Raw genomic sequence first — 13,088 nt, 5'->3', positions numbered from 1 at the left:
TAAATCTATTTCATTGTTTTCAGATATCATTGAGCATGTATACGATATATACAACTTTAGCAGTGTCAGCGTAAATTATTGATAAAGACACAAATCTTCCACACATTCATTACATTGCTTGCCTCACAATGGCACAGCGTTTGACAATACACTTCTGATATGTAAACAGTAATTACCGTTGGTGTACACCGGCTGATTGATGCTTCACTTTGCAGCATGTTTTGATTACAGAGCCGAACAGTTTTCCTAAAGAGCAACATTCTACAACGTGCACTTTGTATATGGCCAACAATTAAAGTTAATTATTTTCCAAGTAGTACGTCGGGTCTCTCTATTACTGCATGTAGTTCACATGTGTATGTAAGTGTGGGTAGGCCCCACGAACGTGTGGCCATCAAAGGTGTTCCAGAGAGTTATCCCCGCTGCCAAGGGACTCGGGGGCATATTATCAAGGGGGTTTATCTCCGCTTTTTTGGCTTTAAAAGCCAAGAAAGCGGAGATAAAATTATCTCCCTATTACCTAGCTGTCACAAACACCATTTAGCGACAGCTAGTAGGAGATAGCGACCATCTTGGGCCCCACTTTGCATGTCAGTGATATTTATCACTAATGGTATGCAAAGTGGGCGTGCCAAGATGTTAGCGACTGAAAACAGTCGCTAACATCGCTATCTCCTATTACCAACTTTTAGAGATATTCGCGCTAAGCGCGAATATCTCCAAAAGCTAACACCTGCCCTGAGCAGTTCTTAGCCATGTTATCCAATGGGAGGTGGATAACATGGCTAAGAGTATTAGCTCGGTAATGCCTGAATATCGCTGACTTTTTAGCGATATTCATACATTGCGGCCGATTTTTATCGCATTTGCGATAAACCTTGGTAATACCAAGGTTTATTTGCGATAAAAATCGCCACAGCTTAGCGGTAAATTTGTGTCTCTAACCAAGCAATAGCAATAATTATCGCTATTGCTTGGTAATATGTCCCTCTGTGCGGTCCTCCCCCACCACCGCATCATCATCATTTATATTGGAGTCATAGATATGCGGGGCAGATGGCATGACTGTATTTATATCTGCCATTAAAGTATCCCTGTGTGCAGCAATAGGGTGTTTCCTGAGGCCCAGATTGTCCTCTTTGTAGGCTGTGCTCCTGGCTGAGCCCAATTTGTAAACAAGTGCAGCACGGCCGTAGCATGCGGGGATCTGGAGATTTCCGCTTGCGTGTAATGAGGCGTTTGGCCAAGATCAGTCCCAATCGATAACACTTGACCTGACATTGTATTTCTTACCCCTGGGATACCTCTCCCAGATGCATACCTCCCTCCCACGTGAACGTACTATCCCTGTCTGTGCAATGTATCAAATGGTCTTTTACGGCTTGCCAATAACCAATGTGTACATTGACCCTGAATGTGACATGTGTACCGGACCTGAAAAATTGAGTGCAAACGTCCTCAATGAACCCAATTCTATTTACTTCAAGAGTCAGGTGCTTCACTGTTTTCTGCAACTTATTAGTCGATACACAAGCTATCCAATCCCTAGCCATATTGTCAAAAATCCTTTATTGCGTTAAATAATTAAAATCAATTACAATTAATATATAAAAACGTAAGTGTCGATCAAATAAATTATATGCGAGAGCTTAAAAAAGAGAGGTAGAGTTAAAATTGAATATTCTCCCAAGGGGCTAAAAAAAGGCAGGTGATAACTGGGGAGTGTATATTTGCTAAGAGCCATATGGACTAAATGTACATAGCTGTGCTTACAGGCATGGAAATCTGACGTGTTGTATCTCGTTTTTACAAGAGACAGATAAAGTCTGTGATGATTCACGCTGTTGGTTAGAATGTTAGTCCAATTTATTGGCGTCTTTAAAAGCTGTTTGCAACAGGAAAATATACTTGCCAAATTGTGTGAGGTCACATGGCTCCACTATGTTAAAAACGAAGGTGCATATTATCGCTAAATAAGCTTAGCAAAAAAAAATGTTATCGCCGCGCATCGCCGGATTTTATCACAGAGATAACATGCTATTAGCAACGTTTATCTCCAAAGCAATAAAATATCCAGCGATAGCGGCGAAATGCGTGAATATCGCTGGAAATTCAGCGATATTCAGGCATTATCGCTAATAGGGACTTAACCTGAATATCCACCTCCCATTGGATATACAGGCTAAGAAGTGGTCTGAGCAGTCGTTAGGATTTGGCGATATTCGCGCTTAGCGCAAATATTTTAATCGCTACGACTGCGTTGATAATAGGCGATAGCGATGTTAGCGACTGCTTTCAGTCGCTAACAGGTTGGGTACGCCCACTTTGCATGTCATTAGCGATAAATATCGCTGACATGCAAAGTGGGCCCCAAACCGCTCGCTATTTCCTAAAAGCTGTCACTAACTGATGTTAGCGACAGCTTGCTAATATGGCAATGAAATTATCGCCACTTTGCGGCCGAAAACGGCTGCAAAAGCGGCGATAATTTAATTTTGCCAGCCATGGTAATATGCCGCCAAGTTTGTGTTTGTAGGTTGTATCCCGTTTTTGAGGAACAGTGGTTTTAGCAAGGTACGACGAGCATTCAAGAGGACAGGACAGCAAGTGGTTAAAAGTTTCCATTTGATATCCACATAGTCTGCACTTAGCAATCAGGGAAAAGGAATGTAATTTAGGATTCAGTTGTTTAGTTTGTAGGCACATCAACCTTGCAGCCATGATTTGTTGTAGGCATGTCCTTCTGATTGCGTGCCGGAGATATGGCTGTGGTCTAAGTTGGAACGGGTGGGTAGTATCATATGAGGCGGCCACTGCAGCGAATGCCAACAACCTCTTGGATTTTAATTTTGCCAGATTGGCGAGTATTGACTGTACTTTAGATTGTGGTTTGAGAATTTTATAAGAGACAAAAGTTTGTTGTCTATTTGAAGTCAGTCAAAAGATCTTTATTTCGGCCATTAAGACCTTAAAAGCACAAATAAAAAATACAGCACAGTTCATTCATTACATTTTCCTAGTAAAGCTTTCATTGCTCTAAATGCAAATAGCTCAATAAAGTGAATGTGCGTTACCGTATTATTTTATAAAATTCCATTAAAAGTAGAAGTTAAAATAAAATAGTTAAGTACAAGATACAAACTTGTTCCATTAAAATATTACAAAATCAGCTTAACCCCTTCGATGCTTATGACAGAACGGTTCCGTCATTAGCGTCGGTTGGGCTGTGCTGATGACGGAACCGTTCCGTCACTACCACGCCCGTTTTTAGAACCTTCAGCATAGAGCGAACATTCGCGCCGCGCTGAAGGTGTTAAAATGCACCATGCTAAGTGATGCAATAAGGTGACCTAGTGAGGCAAGACCCAGCTTTAAAATACCTTGACGTACAAACCACATGGAAAATAAAAACCGTGAAACTGAGTACGCAATAGGCATGCTAGTGTCCTATTTCAATATCCTAAAGGCCTGTATGCAGTGCTTAGTTCCCAGACCCTTGACATAAGAATAATACATGATAATCCGTCTCAGGTGAATTATTACATGCCGAACTTCCCAGAGTTGATATACCCCCCAACTGTTTGCAAAAGCACGTAATGGAAGTACCCCATGATGGAACTGTAAATAAAACTTTTTGGCAAGGGCTGGCTGAATACAGTCAAGGGCAGGCTCTAGTATATATTGTTTTTTTATCTCTAAAAACACTGCAGGCAATGCGCCGGTCGCAGAACTCCCCTGCATTTGGGTGAGTTTTTACTCCCTGTTACTCTCTAACAAAGCTTTCTTAGATGTTATCAAGGAATTTTCTTCAGCATTTGCCCACAGATCTCCGATTCCCATGGCTGCCAAAGTATTTTTAATAAAGGCCAGCCATGGGATTTTACTCACACCCTGTAGGCTCAACACTTCCTTCAGCTCTTCACTATATGCAGCCAAATCTGGGGTGCTCTATAGTCGTTGCCAGAATAGAAGAGGTCTGAGAGCAACATCCTCTGCAATTGGTCTAACACCAAGGTCCATACGAAGCGTGTAAGTGGTGTGCTTATGGGAAGACTCAACAGTTGCCTGACAAAGGAATTCTCCATTTTAGATATAGAGTCAGGTGGCCGATGGCCCCAAATTTCTGCCCCATACAAGGTTGCGCCCCTGGCTTGTGCTTCATAAATTTTCACCACTGGTCCAACAGTTTTGTGGAAGCAGTTCCTAAATACTTTTGCGAGCCCCCCTCCCCCATTGTCTGGGAAAGCTTTAAACGTGCCTTCTTAATTTGTACCCCCAAATCCATTTTTTCAGTGAGCGTGATTCCCAGATATTAAAAAACGATCACTCTCTAGTGGTTTCCCATCTAGACTGGGATTTGATCGAATACTATTACCTGCATTGAATACCATGTATTTGGTTTTCTGCAAATTGATCTCTACCCCCCTGTTTTTGCAGAAAAGATAAGTGTGTAGAGCCCTCTGAATTCCCATAGGTGACTTTGATAGGAGGAGGGTATGATCGGCGAACATCAATGCTGGTACCTTTGCAAATCGCCAGCCTGAGGGCGTTTAAATCCCTCCCCGCAATCAAAGCCTCCACTAGGCCATGGATAGAAAGGCAATAAACGGGTTGGGCCAACACGCAGCCTTGGCATACACTTCTGTCTATAGGTATGTAATCAGTGAGCTCACTATTTTTCCCATACCTACGTTGGGCAAAGTTACATTCGTGGAGTCATTTCAGCTGGTAACAGAGATACGGAAGGGCCCCCCGATTCAATAAAATGGCCCACAATTTGTCCCTGGGCACCGAAGCAAATGCTGATTTTAGGTCCAGAAAGATCAGATAGAGGCTGCCACCCTCTATGTGCACTGTCTTCCAATGTAATAGTTGTAACCTACATATTTGATCTATTGTGGACATCCTTTCTCTAAAACCAGCTTGATAAGGGCTAAGAATGGTGTACTCCTCCATCCAACTCTGGAGTCAGCCCAGCAGTACTCGGGCATATATCTTTTGGCTGACATCTATGAGGCTGATCGGACGATAGTTGACAGGGAGGAGTGGTGAACTTTTTTATGAAGCAGTATGATTTCTGACCCACCCAGGTAGGAGTTATCGATATTCCCTGCAAGATGGCATTGAATAGGATCCACAGGTAAGGAGCCCAAATAGTAGGTTCATTGCGAAAAAGGTCACCAGGGATCTTATGTAACCAGGAGCCTTAGATGGAGCCACCCTGCTCAAAGCATCAGTTAACTCTTTTAGAGAAATTGCGGGAGCATCAGAACAAGTTAACTGGGAGAAGGAGCACTAATTTCTAGCTTGGCCTGCATCACCCTCTACCCTTTGGCCTTCCATACTTCTGCCCCTTTATTGAGTTCTATTGCCATTTTGCCCTCTGAACAACCTGTATTTACTAAATTCCAGAAGGTCCTCATATCGTGAGTACTTTGGGCACTTCTCAGCCTATCCCACTTATCACCTTCCCAACTTCTTTTTGCCAATTTAATGATACTTTTGTAGGCTACCCTTTTATCTTTTATCAATGACCTATCATTGGATATAATGGCAGCGATAAGTGTTTGGTTAGCCTATGGCAATCATCACTATACCACGGGTTCCCTGAGAGCCTATTTTCCTTTTTTCTTTTACTAGGGAATAAAATATTAGCCATGGCAGTTATTAAACCTTGGTGGTTTCAGGAAGGACGCTAGAAAAATAATCAGTTCCACTGAGTTGGTTTGCGGCCCTACAGAAGGGAATGGCGGTTTGATAGAGGGAAGCTAGCTTTTCCTGTGATTGACAAATTTCCCCCACCTGACTTTCCTCCTGCAGTTGGTCAAGGTTAACCTAGAAGTGGTTAAAAATTTGGCTTTGAGTACACTCTTGGGACATGTTGGAACCATCTCTAGGATCAGGGCGCTATGGTTACTGTTGTGACGGGGAATAATCTTGAAGTCTATTACCCTATGCCAGGATTTTGTGTCCACCAAGATATAGTCTAAGATGGAGGCACATCCTAATATATCATAAGTATAATTTCCCGGAAAGTCGTATTTTGTGCATCCATTGCACGCCCTAAGTCAGTGGTTCCCAAACTTTTTCAACCCAATTATGCTAATTATTTTTGCGGGTGGATGTCCCCGGGGGTACTTACACTTTTCTCCATGAAAATAATTGGGATATGTTAGAACTGGGGGTCTCTAGTTGGCAGAGGTAGGTACCACTGTCCAAATAGGGACCCTTGCTTCTAGTCAGGGCAAGGAGATAACCCTCTTAGATAACCCCTGCTCACCCTCTAGGTAGCTTGGCCTGAGCAGTCTAGGCTAACCAGAGGCAATGGGTAAAGTATTTGTACCAACACTCACAGTAACACAGTGAAAACACCACAAACTGATTCCACAACAGTTTAGGAAAATAAAGATATTTATTCTAAACTACACAGGACCAAAACGACAAAAAATCCAACATACACAGTTCAAGAATATTGTTTCAAAAGAGTTCTTCAGGTTGTAATCAAAGTTCTTTAAATTGCGTTAAAATAATCCACAGATGCGTGAAAAGTTCACAGTTGCGTCACGTTTACTCACAGTGCCTTTTAAATGCAACAAAGTTCCACAAGCAGGAAGCTGGTGCGGTGGAAAACAAGCGATGCGTTACTCCTGAGACCCTGGGGAGGCGATGCGACAGCCCCGCTGCAGCAGCGGGCGTGTTGCGACGAATCCGGTCTGTATGGGGAGGAAGGCCGCTTGCGTGGATTCCGGTGCGTAGGTTCCGTAGGAAGTCTGTTCTCGCAAAGGCACGATGCGATGATCTCATAGGGGCTGCGACGATCTCTGGGGCGACGATGCGCGGTCCAGCGGTGATCCTCTCTCTCGCAGCTCCTCGATGCGATGGTTCTGCGACGATGCTCGCAGCGACGGGATGCGGTCCGCAAGCAAGCGGTGCGGTGATCTCACCCAGCGGCGACAGGCTCTGCGACGACACTCGCAGCGATGTTCAATTCTCCCGCACCGGTCTGGTGCGTCCCGCAAACGAAGGATGCGACGGCTCTGGCAGCGGCGTCAGGCGCTGCGCCGATCTCGATCTTCGTAGCGGTGGGAAACTTCTCGCACTGTCGGGGATGCGCTCCGCAAGCGAGCGATGCGACACTTTTCAGATTCAAAAGTCTCTCAAGCTTAGTTTCAAGCTTCCCAGCTCAGGTACAACTTCCAGAGGCCCCACAACTGGATCAAGCACTCTAGGAAGGACAGAACTCTCTCAGCAGAGTTCAGGGAAACTGGGGGTGAAGTCCTTTTGTTCCTGGGACTTCAGAACAGGGAGCCAGCTCTTCTCAGGCCCTTGGAGATTCCTTCAAGACAGGGGACACAGCTCACAGCAAAGTCCTTCCCCTCTCCTTGGCAGCAAAGCAACAGGTCAGTCCAGCAGAGCAACAGCAGGACAGTCTTCCTTCTTCAGTTTCAGCTTTCTCCTTGGCAGAGGTTCCTTTTTGATTCCAGGATGATCTAATTTTCTGTTGTCAGGGGTCCTGTACTTATACCCCTAAAGTCTTTGTTCTCTTAGTGCATGTGGGCCCTGAGCCCGGTCTGAACCAGTTCTGAGTGGATCCTGAGCACTTTGTTTTGCTGGCTGCATCTTTCCTTTCAGAGTGAGGGGCAGGGTCCTCAGCCGCCCAGCAGGAGGTGGAGCCAGCACTGTGGCTGGCAGGCAGGCACAGCCCTATTCAGCTCAGGTGCTAACTCCTCCCACCACTCAGGTTGCAATGGCATTCATCCAGCCTAGTGCTGACTCATCCAGCCCTCTGGGGAATTCCCCAGCCCCTGTCACTCACAAACCAGACAGTCAATACACAAACAGGCCCAGGCACACAGAAGGGTCAGACAAGAGAACAGCAACTTTCTAAAAGTGCTGTTCTCAAATACAGGATTTAAAAACCACCTTTCCTAAAAGATGTGTTATTAAATTCTGAGTTCAGGGATACTAGATACTTATGTCCTATCTTGTTCCTATGGGAAGAAATGTAGCCAGCATCCCCCATGTTAACCTATGGAGCAAGATAGCCTTACAATAGTGAAAAACGAAAATGGTTGTAATTCACTACCAGAGCATGTTACCTGCACCAGTACATGCTCTACCTTTCACATACACTGCACCCTGCCCAGGGGGGTACCTTGGGCCTTCCATAGTGGTGACTGATGTGCACAAAAAGGGAAGGGTTAGGCCCGGTCAGTGGGGACACTGACCAGGAGGACATGGCATTTCTAAACTGCACGCAGGCACCGCAGTGGCAGGCCTGAGACACCATTTTAGGGCTACTCATGTGGGTGGCACAATCAGTGCTGCAGGCCCACTAGTAGCATTTGTCATCACCAGCCCTGGCACACCCAGTGCACTTTACTAGGGACTTCATGGTGATACAAATGCCATGTTAACCTATGGAGCAAGATAGCCTTACAATAGTGAAAAACGAAAATGGTTGTAATTCACTACCAGAGCATGTTACCTGCACCAGTACATGCTCTACCTTTCACATACACTGCACCCTGCCCAGGGGGTTACCTTGGGCCTTCCATAGGGGTGACTGATGTGCACAAAAAGGGAAGGGTTAGGCCCGGTCAGTGGGGACACTGACCAGGAGGACATGGCAGTTCTAAACTGCACGCAGGCACCGCAGTGGCAGGCCTGAGACACCATTTTAGGGCTACTCATGTGGGTGGCACAATCAGTGCTGCAGGCCCACTAGTAGCATTTGTCATCACCAGCCCTGGCACACCCAGTGCACTTTACTAGGGACTTCATGGTGATACAAATGCCAAACATGTATATCCAATCAGAATAACAATTTACATAGGGAGCACTTACACTCTGGCACTGGTCAGCAGTGGCAGAGTGTCCAAAGCATCTAAACCAGCAAAAACGAAATCCAGCACAGCATCAAAAAATACAGGAGGCAGAGGCAAAAAGGTAGGGGTAATCACGCCAAAGATGCCAGGTCTAACACGATAAAGTTGGGTCATGTACCCCATGGCATGCCTAACAGTCATGGGGTACTCCAGTAGTGTAGAATGGGATGGAACACCTAGTTAAGTTGGGACATTTATCACACACAATAAATGTCAATTCTTTTATAAGAAGAAAAATGACTTAATTTACTTTAGGAAAATGTACTTTAAAACTTCAGGAAGCCAAATATGTGCCACAGGTCACCACAAACATTGTGTGAGTGTTGGAAGAAATTAAGCTACACAAATGAGGTAACATTAAATTCAAGCCTTTAAACAGGTAGGAACGGCAAACTGAATATGCCTTCTAAAAGAACCAGCTCCACCAACTGTCCGTTCCAGCCATCTACAACCTCCCAACACTCCAGAATCAAGAACAGGAGAACACGCTCTCAATAACACAAGTAAGCATATGTAAGCACTTACAAATAACAATAATGGTTAATAAATAATATGTTATGTTATGTTATGTTTAAATTATTTCTACCGCGCACGGTCACCAGTCGGTTTCATGGCGCTCATAGACAAAAGCAGAGAAGGCAAGCAGCGAGGATTATTCGTAGGCTAGCTGGAAGAGATGTGTTTTAAGTAGTTTACGGAAACAGGTGTAACTGGGACAGAGACGGATTATAGTCGGGAGGAAGTTCCAGATTGAGGGGCGAGGAAGGAGAAGCAGGAGCCTCCGTGCTTTTTGCATTTGAACCTGGGGATGGTTAGGAGGTTATGTGTGGAGGACTTTAAAGGATTTCCCTTCCTCTACAACGCTCACCACATGCACGCACATTGATGTGTCGATGTACCTGCTGTCACTGCAATCTGGAAAAAAAGGACCGCCTGTGCCAGGGCACAAAACTGAGCCTGATAGAGACCCATTTCGAAGCCCCCTTAAAAAAACTGCTGGTACTCAGGACCGGTGAGACCCGGCCCAATTAAAGCGCTGGCGAGGAGGGTGTTCTTTTCTACAGGGGACTTGCTACCATTGTCCTGGCTCCGAGGTGGGACTTGGTACCTCTGATCTTAGTCCGTTGTGAGCTCTTTGTCTCCTCTGTATGGTGCACTATACCTTTCTTACAGCCTCTCTCATTCTCTCACTGAAATCCTAAACAGGAGCTGTAATTTCAGACACTCTATAAGGTGTGTTCTAGCGCTCCCTGGTTTTTACAGCCCCTTAAGCACCTCTCGCTGTTCACCTGCCCATCCTGAGCAGTCTGCCTCTGGTGTAATGTCCTCAATGCAGAATGGATCGATGGGAATCAGCTCGGATATCTACCTCTCTGGGATATTAACAGCATCTTCCCTCTCAGCACCCTCTATGATCTCATATACTGTCCCCATTTTTCATTAGTCCGGCCAAGGGCTGCAGGTGACTGCTGACAACTGTGGAACGCAGGACATTTCAAGTTATTTTCAAAACTAAAGCGACATGGAGGGTAAACAGCACTTATTTTTCTCACAGATTCAGTTTGGATAAATACACCTTTCTTTGATGAATAATTTGAGAAAGTCCAAGTATTCAGTTATGCGCTCTGCTTCCATCAGGCTGATAAAGACGTTTCATGCTTTTACCAAATAACTCACATTTCTGTGATGTAACTGGCAATTTATGGCATGATTGAAATCGAAATTCTAAAACCTTTGGAGCGCGGCGCCCCTGGCTAGTCTGGAGGGCGCACCAAGGAGCCACGGCGCACAGATTGGGAACCACTGCCGTAAGTGAATGGTTCAGTGTGAGGGTGTTCATCTGAAGTACCAATGGGGTCCAAGCCTGCATTGGCGGGATATTGGGCTCTGGAATGGCCCAGTGCAGGTCCTCATTGCTGGGGTTACCCGCATTCAGGCCACTCAGGGGTTCATACTAGCAATTCAAATCAAATAAAATTATTATCAGGGATAGTAGGCAGAAAAGTTGTCAATTGGTCAAGGGTCGTTGACTCATGACCATAGCCAACTGGTCAAGAATAGACATTAATCAGAGCAATTCTAATCTTTGTAGGGAAACTCAACAAAATACAAAGAATATCACAGGAAGATGTCTCTATCTGTTATGCAGTGCACCCCAAGTGCACAGTAACCCAGGTACAGAGTCTCCCTGCAGGCCTTCCCCTTCCCCAAATGAGGCTGCTATGCTAAAGACACAAAGCCTAATCTGTGTGTGTCTGCCGTAGCCCAGGTTACCTGGTTCATGCAGATCTCATTTTGTTCTACGAACGCCCCCCACTCCGGATTATCCTGTTTGGTGGTGAGGCTGGCAATGTTCAATGATAGTACCCGTAACTTTGGCGTGCCGTTGTTTAGCTGAGGAGAGCCATTGGGTTCCCTCACTAATGGCCTTACACCATTACCGACATTAGTGGTCGACTATGAGGGTTGGAGATTCTAAAGTCAACCACTGATGGCCATTAGATGCCTGCGTGGTCCCTTAGAGATGGACCAAGTGTGGTTTGAGTACTAAGAGCTCTGGCGCCCCATTACTTTGAGCACTTCAAATTCAAACCACTCCATCAACACCCTCGGTATCCTGTCCTATTACCTGCCCAAGGTGCACGGGACTCAGAGAAGCCTCCCCCCGTTCTGTAGAACCCCCCCAGGGCTCCTTCTGAGACTTTGGTTCCAGTATCGTAGGATATGCCAGGTTGAGTCAATCTACTGACTCTAGGGACCAAATGTGTTTGTGAGTAGTAAATTAAAAAATAATGGGTATGGTTGATCCTGTCCCAGGACGTTTCTTTGCTTAGTCTGCTGCCTAATCAATGCCCCATGAGCATTCCACATTCTATTTTCTAGTATAAGTCCGAGGGGGGTTGGGGTAGGAATAACCCAACAGGAAAGACCTTATACCCCCCACCTGCCTTTGTTGGTTGCAGTTTAGGAAAGCCCTTACAACCAGAGGGTTTCTAAAATTGATCACAATGCTATCCCCGGGTACATCTTTCGGCCTACGGCCCACCCATCCCATCCTTCGTGTAAACAGAATTTCACCTGCATCTTTGTAAGAGAATTGCAGCTGCTTAGCCAGTCAAAAAATACATTTGTTGTTTAGTTCAGAGTGTGATTCCCTTTGCCCCATATTTAATTCCGGTACTCCAGTTAAAATGATGACATATGGGGTGGAGTCCGGGGGAAGGTTGATACATGGCAGGGCTGGTCTCGCCTCAGGTACTTATGTTCATACAGCATACCCCTCATCATACCTAAAACTTGTCCCCAATCGGGGCACATTAACTCCAGCTGCAGGCATTTCTGGGCAAGATCTATGTTTATTACCAACCTCCATCCCCCGACTGGGCCACTGACACTGTGTGCTATCCTTATCTGTTGGCTTAATAGAAGTAATCACGTTTCTATTTGCATCCCCCTGGTTGTTCTGACTTAGTAGGGTGGGGTTCAGGTTAATTGCAGAAGTGTGATCAGCCCTAAGGTAAGGAGGAGTAACTTGTGATGCTTGTTTATTTAGGAACTCGACCACCCTATGCTTTACTTCTGCCTTACCCACCTGAGTCTCTACCATAGTTGTGAACTTATCTACCCGGGCAATCAAAGGGATACGTTCATCCTTAACAATTTCCCTTATTTGAGTCTGGAGTTCCAACACCAAGTTTGACACCCAAGTTGGCTGTTCTGTGCCTGCACCTAGCCCTCCCTTCCCAAAGTCACCATTCACTATAAGTTCCGTGGCACACTTCTTCCGTTTGGTCCCAGATCTCACAGCAGGTTTGGATTTCCCTTTTTTAACTGGTCCTGGAGGAGTGGCTTCCAGGTTCACATCTGTGTTAGGTGTTTCATGTATCAGAACACATGTCCTTGGCTGAGGCATGGGGGAGTCAGAAACCGCAGTTGGCAGTGTAAGTTGCTTATCATGATTAGTCAGGGTAAAGGCTAAGTCCCAGGTGAGGGATAGGCGCCTTTCAGTCAGTTCAATTTCGGTTGACACCACCCCTATAGCCCTCTGACGCATCTTGTCAATTGAAGTAGGTTTATAGGTTGTTGGCCAGTGCATGGCTAAAGTTGATTTTTTTTTCCGGCACAAGCACGCTTCCCCATTATTACCGACAGAGCATTGGGGTAGCCAAACTCCACGTTCTGTCCTGACACTGGCTCCAA

This window comes from Lissotriton vulgaris, chromosome 4_1 (genome assembly GCF_964263255.1).
Source record: "Lissotriton vulgaris chromosome 4_1, aLisVul1.2, whole genome shotgun sequence".
In the NCBI taxonomy this organism is placed as follows: Eukaryota; Metazoa; Chordata; class Amphibia; order Caudata; family Salamandridae; genus Lissotriton; species Lissotriton vulgaris.
This window is presented reverse-complemented; position numbering follows the sequence as displayed.